The 10,717-nt window shown below is 41.6% G+C and overlaps 1 protein-coding gene and 1 long non-coding RNA gene across 3 annotated transcripts in view; one reads left to right on the plus strand and one right to left on the minus strand.

The window, feature by feature from the left end:
• The window catches only part of Acvr1 (activin A receptor type 1), an 89,844-nt gene extending 79,727 nt beyond the window's left edge, over window positions 1-10,117 (minus strand). Inside the window, exon 1 of one of the 2 annotated variants that reach the window (XM_015479200.2) lies at window positions 9,943-10,117. The gene's annotated coding sequence lies outside the window, so the exon portion shown is untranslated. The remainder of the gene's footprint in view (window positions 1-9,942) is intronic. The other variant, XM_015479199.2, reaches the window with a different exon arrangement.
• LOC125619407 lies at window positions 1,687-8,840 on the plus strand. Its single transcript, XR_007350939.1, has 3 exons — window positions 1,687-2,465; window positions 5,421-5,426; window positions 8,829-8,840. It is a non-coding gene; the product is annotated as an uncharacterized LOC125619407 (long non-coding RNA).
• Window positions 10,118-10,717: the final 600 nt, after the last annotated feature.

The raw sequence follows: 10,717 nt of genomic DNA on the forward strand, positions 1-10,717 counted from the left end.
CACAGCCAGCTAAATTCTTTCATTGAAAGTCTCTCCAATGTCTAATAAATTAACAAACAAGGCTTCAGGCCATAGAAGTTTGCTTCCCGTATTCTCACATCCCTGATGCCCAGCACATATGTAAGTTCAGTGGACTACAGAGGGGCAGGTGAGGATCAGCTAAACACCAAACCAAAAGACTGAAGGAGCCCACAAGTTCTTATCTGTGGCAGCACATTATAGGACCTGGAGACTGCTCTCTAGTACCCAGAGGTAGGTAACTCTCCAGATGACTCAAAGTTGAGTTTCACTCACATGGACGCCACATTAAATAGTTAACAGTCTCAGGATTGCTTCAATTAGAAGGCAGAACATGAACATACAAGAATTATAAAAAGCATACGAAAACATTAGCAATTGCCAATGTTTGCCATTCACACCGTCAACAATTCTGAGAACAACTCAGCTGAGTTTCAGGTCACTATACTCAGTTTCATAAGCATTTGTCTCCCTGACTTTGTTTTTTTACTTTTTAAATCCTAGGGGGGAGGGAGTGATAATCTTCTATAAGTTTTAGAATGCCTTATTTTCTAAAAATGGCAGGAAGGAAAAGGCAATCTCCTGTTAGTTTTAACTTTTAATGTATGGAAGTATTGGGGAAAGGCCTCACAGATAATGGTTTAAAAAAATTGTTTTTTCAGTTTTTTCATGTGCAGCATTTTTGTTGGTTCTACCAGTCAGGCTGATTTTAAGACAATACACACTATCCTAAGTTCAACTAAGCCGCTTAGAAATTATCACAAGATTTATACTAGTTTAACACAATTGCAAGCCATTGTTTTTTGATTTGGACACATGAAGAATGGGTCACATACATGTCTAGAAACTATTTTATTTTAAATATAATTTTGGGTGGACTTTCACAGTGCACACACACCAAACACTTTAACTTCTACTTCTGAGTTATAGCCAACTCCCAGTACCTTTAGCAAAGACAAGTTCAACACATAAGAAAAGAAATTCTTCTTCTTTTTTTTTTTTTAAGAAACAGGCAAGTAAATATGAATACTTCACAGAAGCAGGGGTATGCCAGGGTTGGTAAAGCTTCCACATGTGAGTGTGTTCTCTCCAGCAGTAGATGGGTGGCTCCCAACTGTGGGGGGTTTACTGAACATCCAACAGCAAGAATGGTGAAGGAACTAAGTTTCCACACACGCATCTAATGACATTTCTCAAACACAGTCCAAATTCATGATATAGAGATTCACACACATATGTACGCACATATGTAAACTATATATGTATGCATACATATGCTTTATAGTTGATCCATGCCATGGTCTGAATGTTTGTGGCCCCCTAAAACTCCTATGTTGAAACCTAAAACCCAATGTGATGGCAGTAGAAGGTAGGATCTTTGAGACGTAATTACATCATGAGGGTGAAATTTCATATTGTGAGGGTGGTGCTAATTAATACTCTTATAAAAGAGGCCCCATTGAGCTGGCATGCCCCTCTACCATGTGAGGACAGAGTAAGAAGAGACCACATACAAACGAAGAAGCCCTCATCAAACATAAAGTATTCCAGTGCCTTGTTCATAGGCTTACCAGTCTCCAGAGGAGTGAGAAATGAATTTCCGTTCTTTATAAGCTATCCAGCCTCAGATATTTTGTTACAGCAGCCCAAATAGACTAAGACTGTATATATGTTCAGTAAGTTAACAAACCAGTATTCGTGCCATAGAAGTTTGCTTCCTGTATCCTCACATCCCTCACACCCTCCCACCTTACTGTGCCTTCTAATGTTTCTTTTATAGAAAACTGTTAGGACTCCACACCTTACTCTATGTGTCCCTGGTCACTATTCCTTTTCTTTTTACCCTTCACTGTGGCTAGAACCCAAAACTGAGCCAGATCGCCTCAGAATTCTGGCCCTGCCACTTGCTACCTGTAAGCCCTTAGGCACTAACGTAATGTGCCTCTTTCCTTCATCTGTAAAATTTAGATTAAAAAAAAAAAATTGAACCTGCTTCACAGAGTTATTAAAATAAACGAGTTAATATGTGAAGCACTCAGAAAAGAAGCCGATATAAACACCCTTACAGAATAAGTCATTACTATTATTGATGTTTTCACAACCACAACCCTGACTTTCATAACAGTAATTTTCTTCCTTTAAAAAAAAAAAAAAAAAAAAGTTCTGAGCTTTACCACAAAAAAAAAAAAAACTGGCTATTCTGACTTGTCTCTGAATTCCCCTCTTTTCTTTTCTTACTCGGAAAGACATAACAATGCATGTGAGAGTACAGTGCTGAATCAGCTCTGATATGTGTCAAAACTTCTTTCCCTCAATAATGAATAATAAATTACCTGGCAATATTCACAATGGACTGCAGTCTAGCACTGCCCCACAGCAGAACCAAAAACAATGGTAAAAACAGATCCCTTAACCAGTGGAGTTTATTGGCAGAATAAAAGGAAATCGTCAGATTAATAACCAGCATGTTGATTCCCATTCACATCCCCAGCATCAGCTAAGGAACAGACAGCTGAAAGCAAGTCACCCCCAAACAGCCAAGCATGACTTTAAAATACATTAGTATTCATCATCTACATGGACCTACAGGAGCCTCCACCAAAAACACTAAGGAGACATTTAAACTACTATAAAATGTAAAAATGAAAACCAAAGTGTCACACCTGGAATTCATCCCAGTCTTTCAAACATATAAAATTGACACAGTGATGGCTTGACATTTAGAAAAAGACAAGCCGGCACAGTAGAGCAAGCATGACATGTTAAAGGCCATTCAATATCTAATATTAATCACTGAGGGGTCATATTTCCTCAGAACAGTCTCTCTAGTTTGCCATCTAAATAAAACACCAAACCAGGAAAGGCCACATACTTTTTAAAGGTGCCTAATATAAAGGTTTTATGTAAAAAGAACGTAATTTGCCCACAGACCTTATTTTTCCCATCTTTAGTCAAAAGAGAGGAAATCATTCTTGGGATACTATGGCTACTTGGGATGGCCTGGGAGTGACCTGGGAGCAAGAAGTCTGCAGCCAAGAACATTGAGACAGCTCATAATCTACATACAGTTTCCAAAAAGGAACCACAGATAGTACCTAAAAGCATGACATAATGTTCCTCCTTGCACATTCATTCCAAGGTCCACACTCTGTTCTAAGCCCTCTCTATTTAGGGGGGGTCAGCTGGAAAAGCCTTGTTCCCAGCTGAGCCCATTACCAGGTATTTTTCTCAAGCTTCTCTTCTCCCAGGATGCTTGGGTATCCACTATGTTCTCCACACCCCTGGGTCTATCCACTAGGAAATGATGATCACACTTTGACAGCAGGACTTCCGTCATCCTTTCCAGTTCTGAGTCCCAGCCCTGAGCAGAATGTCTGAGACGAGGTGTACACCCAATGAGAGTGCTAAAGTGTAAAAGAATGTGTCCTCTTCCATGGAGCCTTTTAGGATTTAAGGCTTCTGGGATTTAAAAGCAGTGTATAAGGCTGGCGGTGTAGCTCAGTGAAGGACACACAAGGCTCTGAGCTGAATCCCCAGCACCTAAATAAATAAGTAGAAACATAAAAGCAGAGTGTGTTCCTACTCTGCACCACCAACATTCTGGAGTGTCCAGATAAGGAACACCCACCTCCTCTTCTGGATGGCTCATGTGTGGGTTCACAGCACATGTTTCATTATGGCTGCACCCATGGGCAAGAACAAGACCCTGTAGCCTTGAGGAAGTTAGTTTCTCATACTTTGTTTCTTTCCCCTGCAAAAGGAGGCTATGAATACCAGCTTCCTAATATCGGAATGCTATAGCCCAGGACACGGGACAAAAATGAACACTCTGATCCCTGTGCCTCTTCCCCTTGTATAATAGGAATAAAAGTCATAATAACTTAAGATCTTTTAACTAAAGCTGTGGGTAACAGAGACAGATCAGATCACCTCACTATTTTTTTTTTAAGTTCATTTTAGGATCACCTCCCTTTTAAATGTACAAGGATGCTTTTCCCTTCCACTCAGTACTTCCTTCTTCCCCTTCGCTGGAGACCTAAGAGCTGACCTGACCAGAAAAAGGTAAGTTCCCAAAGAAGGTCTCCCCACTACCCTGGACCTGGCCCAGGACTGAAAAAGCAAGAAGTGCACACACAGAATGAATGCTGATGAAACCACGTCTTTGCCGTTCCCCAATGTTAACCTTCCAAGCCAAAATGCTTTAAAAAAAAAAATTATTTTGTTTTTTACTACTCATTTTGAGCCTGGAAATTCAATATTTGGAAAGAGGGATACAGTGTTACCTCCGTGATAAGTGACTATTTTATCAAACTTTGGGGGACTGTAATACTTGGATACATTGTGTGTAAATTAACATTTCTATGGTCACACACTCAAACTAACCCAGACAAATAGGCTTGGAAACCACCAGCCAACTTCATTCTGAGTAACCATTAAGTTTTAATCAGATGTGGTTCAATTTCTGGAACAGCGAGCATTAAGAGGGGCTCACTGCAAAAAAAAAAAAAAAAAAAAAAAAAGGGCAAAAAGGAGAAGGGGCAGGAGGAGGAGGCGGAGAGGAGGCGGAGGCAGAGAACAAAAGAACCACCCTCCAGCCAATAGGTGGACTGGACTCTTGACTCAGAATCCTTCTGCCCCTTTGCAGCTGTTGTCTCCTGCAGTTGGCACGAAGCACTGCCAGTCTGGGACTGGCTTCCAGGGAGGACAACATTGTTTTATTGGCTACTTAGGCTGTGCACACACCATTAATGGACTTTTTATCTCTCCATTTTCCTGTCAGTACAGAACCAGCCAGTCTGACTCTGTTATTATCATTAAGAAAGCTTTTTTTTTTTTTTTCCCTCTTCCCCCACACACTCTTTAATCCAAACAACATCTGGGAACTTCAGCCTCTATCATGTAAAAGGGAAACAGATTTAGATGGAAAAGGGGGAACAGTACAGTCCCGGCCACACATGACAACTACCAAATTCCAACCAGCAAACTTCTCTTGAGTCACCCAGAACCTCCGAAATGCTGTTCACTTCAGAAGTCCAAGGTACTTTAACCACGGTGTGCCCTTAAACCACCAAGAGGCCCTTGCCGTCTTGACATAGCTTTCTTTCCCCAAAAACAGAACCACAAAATTTTTTCCTACACAGGAAGTCCCGTTGTGAAATAAAAGCTAAGAATAATATTTAGAAGACTATTTTTAAGGGATTCTTTTCTCAGGAAGGAGGAAAAAATGAAACACCCTTGATGAGACATTTGTAGGATGTCACTAGCGTATCAACCAAAAAGGAAAACCTGGCGCCATTAAACCCAGAAAACATGTCCTCCTATAACAGACAGCTGTCTCTCCTCTATAGCTGAAGTGTGCTTTTTGCCTAGATCATGCTTCATGAGTCATGAAATCAATACAGGAAAGAGTACAGGGCCAGCCACACTGCAGTCAGAGAGACAGTGCTCCAAGCCACACAGGTCCTCTGCCCCTTCCTCACCCTTGCACATGCTACATCTGGTTCATAGGCACACATGTCTCTACTCCATGCATGAACGAGCTTCATGGGGTTCTCAGTGTTGGGGCTTTTGGCATTAATTCTAGGTAGATAGAACCTAAAAATTATAAATGCCAAAAGACAGGTTCCAAGCATTCCATTGTGCCCCTCTCCACACTTCTCTTGAGTTTTCCACAATGTTCCAATGACAACTATATGTAGTGTAGAAAGGATTTATTTCCCCTAAAATGCTCATCATCCAGGAGAAAACACATCAGAACTGAATATTTGAGTCAGCAAAGGTTAACAAGTTGTGTGTGTGTGTGTGTGTGTGTGTGTGTATCCTGTTGTGGTTGTTGTTGTTCCATTCAGCAAAAATGCAGAAAATCACTCACTGTCTGAGCCACCAGCTCCTGCTCACTGGAAGCTGTGCCTCAGAGCCCCTTGCAGTCTGTTGTTAATGACAGTCTCAGTAACCTGATCCTCTCACAGTGGGAGACTTGAGTAAGCACTGGCCTCTCTCTGGTCTCGCCTTTCCATTGTCCCACCCTGCAGGGCCAGCTGTTTCTGACAGCCAAATTGCTGCGTGCTAAGCAATGAATGCTATCAGAGAAGGAATTTTCATTTTTATAATGCATAGGCCTCCATGGACAAATTATACAGCTTATGGTGCTGGCTGCAGGATGCTGCTCCAGGCTTGAAGTGCTGCCAAAACGCAGCCTGTCCTCCCCTCTTCCCAGCCCCAAGGCTGACAAGACAGTCACCCAAAATGAATCTGAATGGCCAGTGAAATGGAACACGTGTTTTCGGAGACAGACAAAACATATATAGAGAATAGCCATTCTGCTACTATCCTTGATGTAATAGTATACAGTGCAAGCTGATTGAGCTAATGCCATACCATAGAGCAACCTAGCATGGCATCCATTAAGATCTACTATAATCTGATACCCTGCAATGAACATCCCAGGGGCATCAGTAAAATCCCTGGTTCCTTGTTTCTGGGGATGCCAGAAAACAAACCTAGAACTTACTACTTCTTGAAAAACAGCAAAATCAAGGAGGTCCAAGAACTGTGTTCCTTTGTGATAATGAAGGGCCCAACATTGTGTGGAACCCTTGGCCTCACCAGTCCCTCTACCTGCTGCTGCTTTCCAGTAATGATCCCTGAATCCGGTCTGGGATACACACCTTCTTTTCTAAATCCAAGCTAATGTGAGGGAGGAGGGACTAAAACCAATCGGCACACTGTATTTGATTGTGGGGTGTGTGTGGTCTAAGCCTGTGCAATGAGAGTGACTCTTGGGATTTTGTAAGAATTACTAGAAGTTTGATTTTTTTTTTTCCATTAGACTTGAATGTAAGGGAATACACCACAGCAATTTCGATACCATAAAGGGAGAGCCTTCTTGAGAATAAAGTTGACAAAGGAAGAATACTAACAGGGTCCCAGGGACACTGCTTGAGCCAGTGTCAACCCAGATCTGGAGCCTATTCTACCTGGACTCCCCAGAAAGGCTGCCATTCAATGTTCCACTCACCAAGGCTAGCTCAGGTTGAGTTTTCAGCCACTTTACAAATGCAAACAAAAATAAATAAATAAACCCTCCCTTTACCCTAAAAGCACCCAAGGGTCAACACAAATATACACTTTATACCTTACCAGATAAACAACAGAAAGTTTTTGCACTTTTTCTGATTTCCTATGAGAACTTACTCTTTCATCTTTCCCTTTCAGTCCTTATACCTTCGAGCGAGCTAAGGTGTGCAAACCCTCACCTGATTTTGGTCCCTTCTCTAAAGCAGTCTAGATGTCTGACCTGAATTCAAGGAGAGAGAAAAAAGATACATTCATGATCTGCCTTTTCTTTTAGGGTTATAAATCTTCACTTGACACAGCCCATGTGGCATAAAGAAAGTAGACTCCAGTTAGTGAGTGGTCCATCCACCCCACGTCAATGAAGCTGGCTTGGGGAAAGGCCAGCAAACCAAGGCAAGCTGTGAACAGAGCAGGGGAGGGAGACACCTGCTCTTCATGGGTGCTCAGGTCAGCCAAAGCACAAGCACCTGCAGGCTGTGAACCGCCAAGGCTATCACGTGCCGCGTCATGCAGCCATCCACTTTATCATTAACTAATGTCTGGCCACTAAGGGCAGGGTCCAGTTCAAGAACACAGGGAACTTTCAGGCAGGAGGCGTATCCAGAACCAGGGTGGGCTCGCAGCCACTCACCACAGACTATAAATACCCTCCTGGCTTTGGTCCCAGCAGCAACCACAATCTCTGTTCCCCTGTTGGTAACAGAACTGCAGCCTTCCCCCTGGGACCATCAGTACAACCAACTGGGCATGGTGAGAACTATGAAGTGCATAGATGCTTACACAGCGCCCTGGTGAGCCTGGCTTCTCAAACCCCTCTTGCCCATCCTTTGCTTCTGATCCCCAAAGATCAAAAAGAGAATATGTTAAAGTTGAAAAGGATGTAAGTAACATCTCAGTTGGTGGCTGAGAAAAAAACTACAACACACAGGTTCTAAATTACCACAGAAAGGGAAGGAGGGGAAAGAAGGCCAACTCACTCTTGACCCCCTCTCCTTGAAGACACAGAAATCTCAATCCTTTATTTACACTTTTATTTAAAGTCATAAGGAGATTGACGGGATGGGATAGGTGGGAGGAACCTGCTCTGACTTCTTTTTGGAAGTAAAGAGAAGTATTAGAAGGCCACCAAGACCGCTTAGACAGCAAAATCATGTAACTAAATAGCCATATATATATCAAGCTTCCTCTTGGGGACAATAAAATAGACCTCAATTCTAAGGACTGCATTAGACATAATAGTTGGGCTCACCCAACCCCTGAACCCAAAGATCACTCTGCCTTAGGGGGAGTCATTCTAGGGAAATATCCCTGTTATAACTGCTGTTTAAACAGAACGTCCAATCACCCACCACTGAAGAAGGCACTGGAGAATATCCTTTGTATCATCTCATTACCAATTCCTGGCACAGTACTGGCATACAGTAGGTGCTTCAAAAGGTAGATAGATCTCTCTTCCAACCAACTTCCTGACCCTTAACAAAAGCCAAGTTAGAAATAAACTACATGGAGTACAGAGTACAGAGGGTGTTTTAACCCCATCCAGTTCACTGTCTTTCCTATCCACCTCTATTCATGTCCTCAACCAAGATGTACTGAGCACCTACAGCAGGGAGTTTTACATACTGGTGGTCTAAAAGCAATGTGACTAAGTTCCTACTCTCATAAAATTTACCAGGACAAAACTTCACACGGAAGTTCTTTTATACACCTAACCATATGTCTCCTGCTGAAAGGCACACATCTGAGAGGCACTCTCCATGAAAGAACACATGTCCCTACATAAAGAATTCTTCAATTTATGAATCAATGAACTCTGCAAACTCCTTAATATTCAGTCCCAACATTGATGTTCAAGGTCAGACAATGTCACATTTTTGACCCTATTCTTCCCTAAAAACACAAAAATCACGTGATTTCTCAAAGGTGCTTAGGAAATGTTCTAAGGCTCATCTGAAAGGTAGTATATGAATTCAAGGTTTTCTAGTACAAAGCACAATGTATTTAATCACATATCTACCATAGAAGCTGTGATTACAGAATAAACCTTTCAGAGTCTAAAGTCACAATTAATCCTAAAGATGTGAATTCAATGCTAATTAAACTATACTCTTAAATTCTATCCTCCCCTTGAGTTTGGAGGTAGAAGCCTTGAACTAATAGAAAGTGTAGCTTTACAGAGCTAGCATGATAAATGCTTCAGATGACTAAAAATTTCGGTTCGTGTGCTGTTATTCATGTTTTTTTTTTTCTGTCTTTCCCTACAAACTAACCAAATATACACCACATAGCTAGAGTGTTACAATAGTCATGCCTGACTTATATACTGTGTTACCCAACAAGTCTTACTGCAGGTGATTTGAAACATTCCTAAAGTATTGCTCCTGCCTCAATTTTCCTTGTAAAATAAACAACAGCAGCCACAGCCAATATTTTGAATATTTAGCCAGGTAGCAAACACTGCTTTGCTAGTGATTTATATACATATTCCAACATACATCATGATACAACAGGAATTATAATCTCTAGTTTACACTTGATAAAACTGAAGCTCAGAGAGGTAACTTCCTAACAAAGCTGGGAAGTATAGAATGTATTTCAAATCCACACCAGCCAGGCACTTTAGGCCACTCTTATCTATTATGTTACGAGTTTCTGTGTTCTTTTCCAGCCATGATCTCAGGGGAGCTGATTAACAGGCACCTTATCAAAGCTATAGGTACTATCAATGTAAGTCCTGGTTACATTATAAGGGCCAGTTACATCATATCCATGGACAGTAAATTCCAAATGAAGGTAGCCTCCAAATACCAGCTTGAAAATACCAAAAAAGGCTGAAAAATCAGTTACCTTCCAATGTTTGCTTCAAAAAACAACAGAGCACCCCTTAGACGTTTATAGGGTCAGACTGCTAGCATCCATCCAAACTAAGGCTGAGATAAAAGAAAAAGAAAAAAAAAAACTATTATCAGATAACCTTGAAATTAAACCAAATAAAGAAGAGAATAACTGGGCAACAGCCAAAGGCCTGTGCTCATCGGTCAGCTTTAAAGAGCAGCTGTGCTTACAGTGCAGGGAAAGGAGAGCAAGTCTGGCAGAGGACACCAGGAATCTCTCCTCCCAGGAAGCAAACTGCTCTCCTCCTCCCCCCACCCACCCTCTACACTTGGATGAGGAAAATTGAGCCTAAGTGTCTACAAGAGTCTTCTGAGTTTATGAAATGCACCAGAAAGGATTCCAGTGAAGATTAAGACTTCCAAGAGACCAGGAAAGACGAATTCCCAAGTCACAGCGACAGATCTGCCAATAGGCCTGCAAGCTTCGCCTGGCAGATCTCCAAAACCATTGTCCCCACTAAGTTGCTCAGCTTTTCTCTGCTTAGCCACTCTACCGTCAGCTCTGCTCCCTCCCAACGACTACTTAAGGTTCCAGAGAAACAAAAAAGCAGTGAACAGCTCCTGCCAAAAAGTAAAAGACCAGAAATTAAAAAAAAAAAAAAATACAATAAGAAAAATCATCCATTATCTTTCAAACTAAAGTAATTCCCCAGCATCCACAAGGGATTGGTTTCAGGACCCTCTGTTAACACCTAAATCTATGGATATTCAAGTCCCTTGCACAAAAT

This window comes from Marmota marmota, unplaced genomic scaffold (genome assembly GCF_001458135.2).
Source record: "Marmota marmota marmota unplaced genomic scaffold, marMar, whole genome shotgun sequence".
Taxonomy (NCBI): Eukaryota; Metazoa; Chordata; class Mammalia; order Rodentia; family Sciuridae; genus Marmota; species Marmota marmota.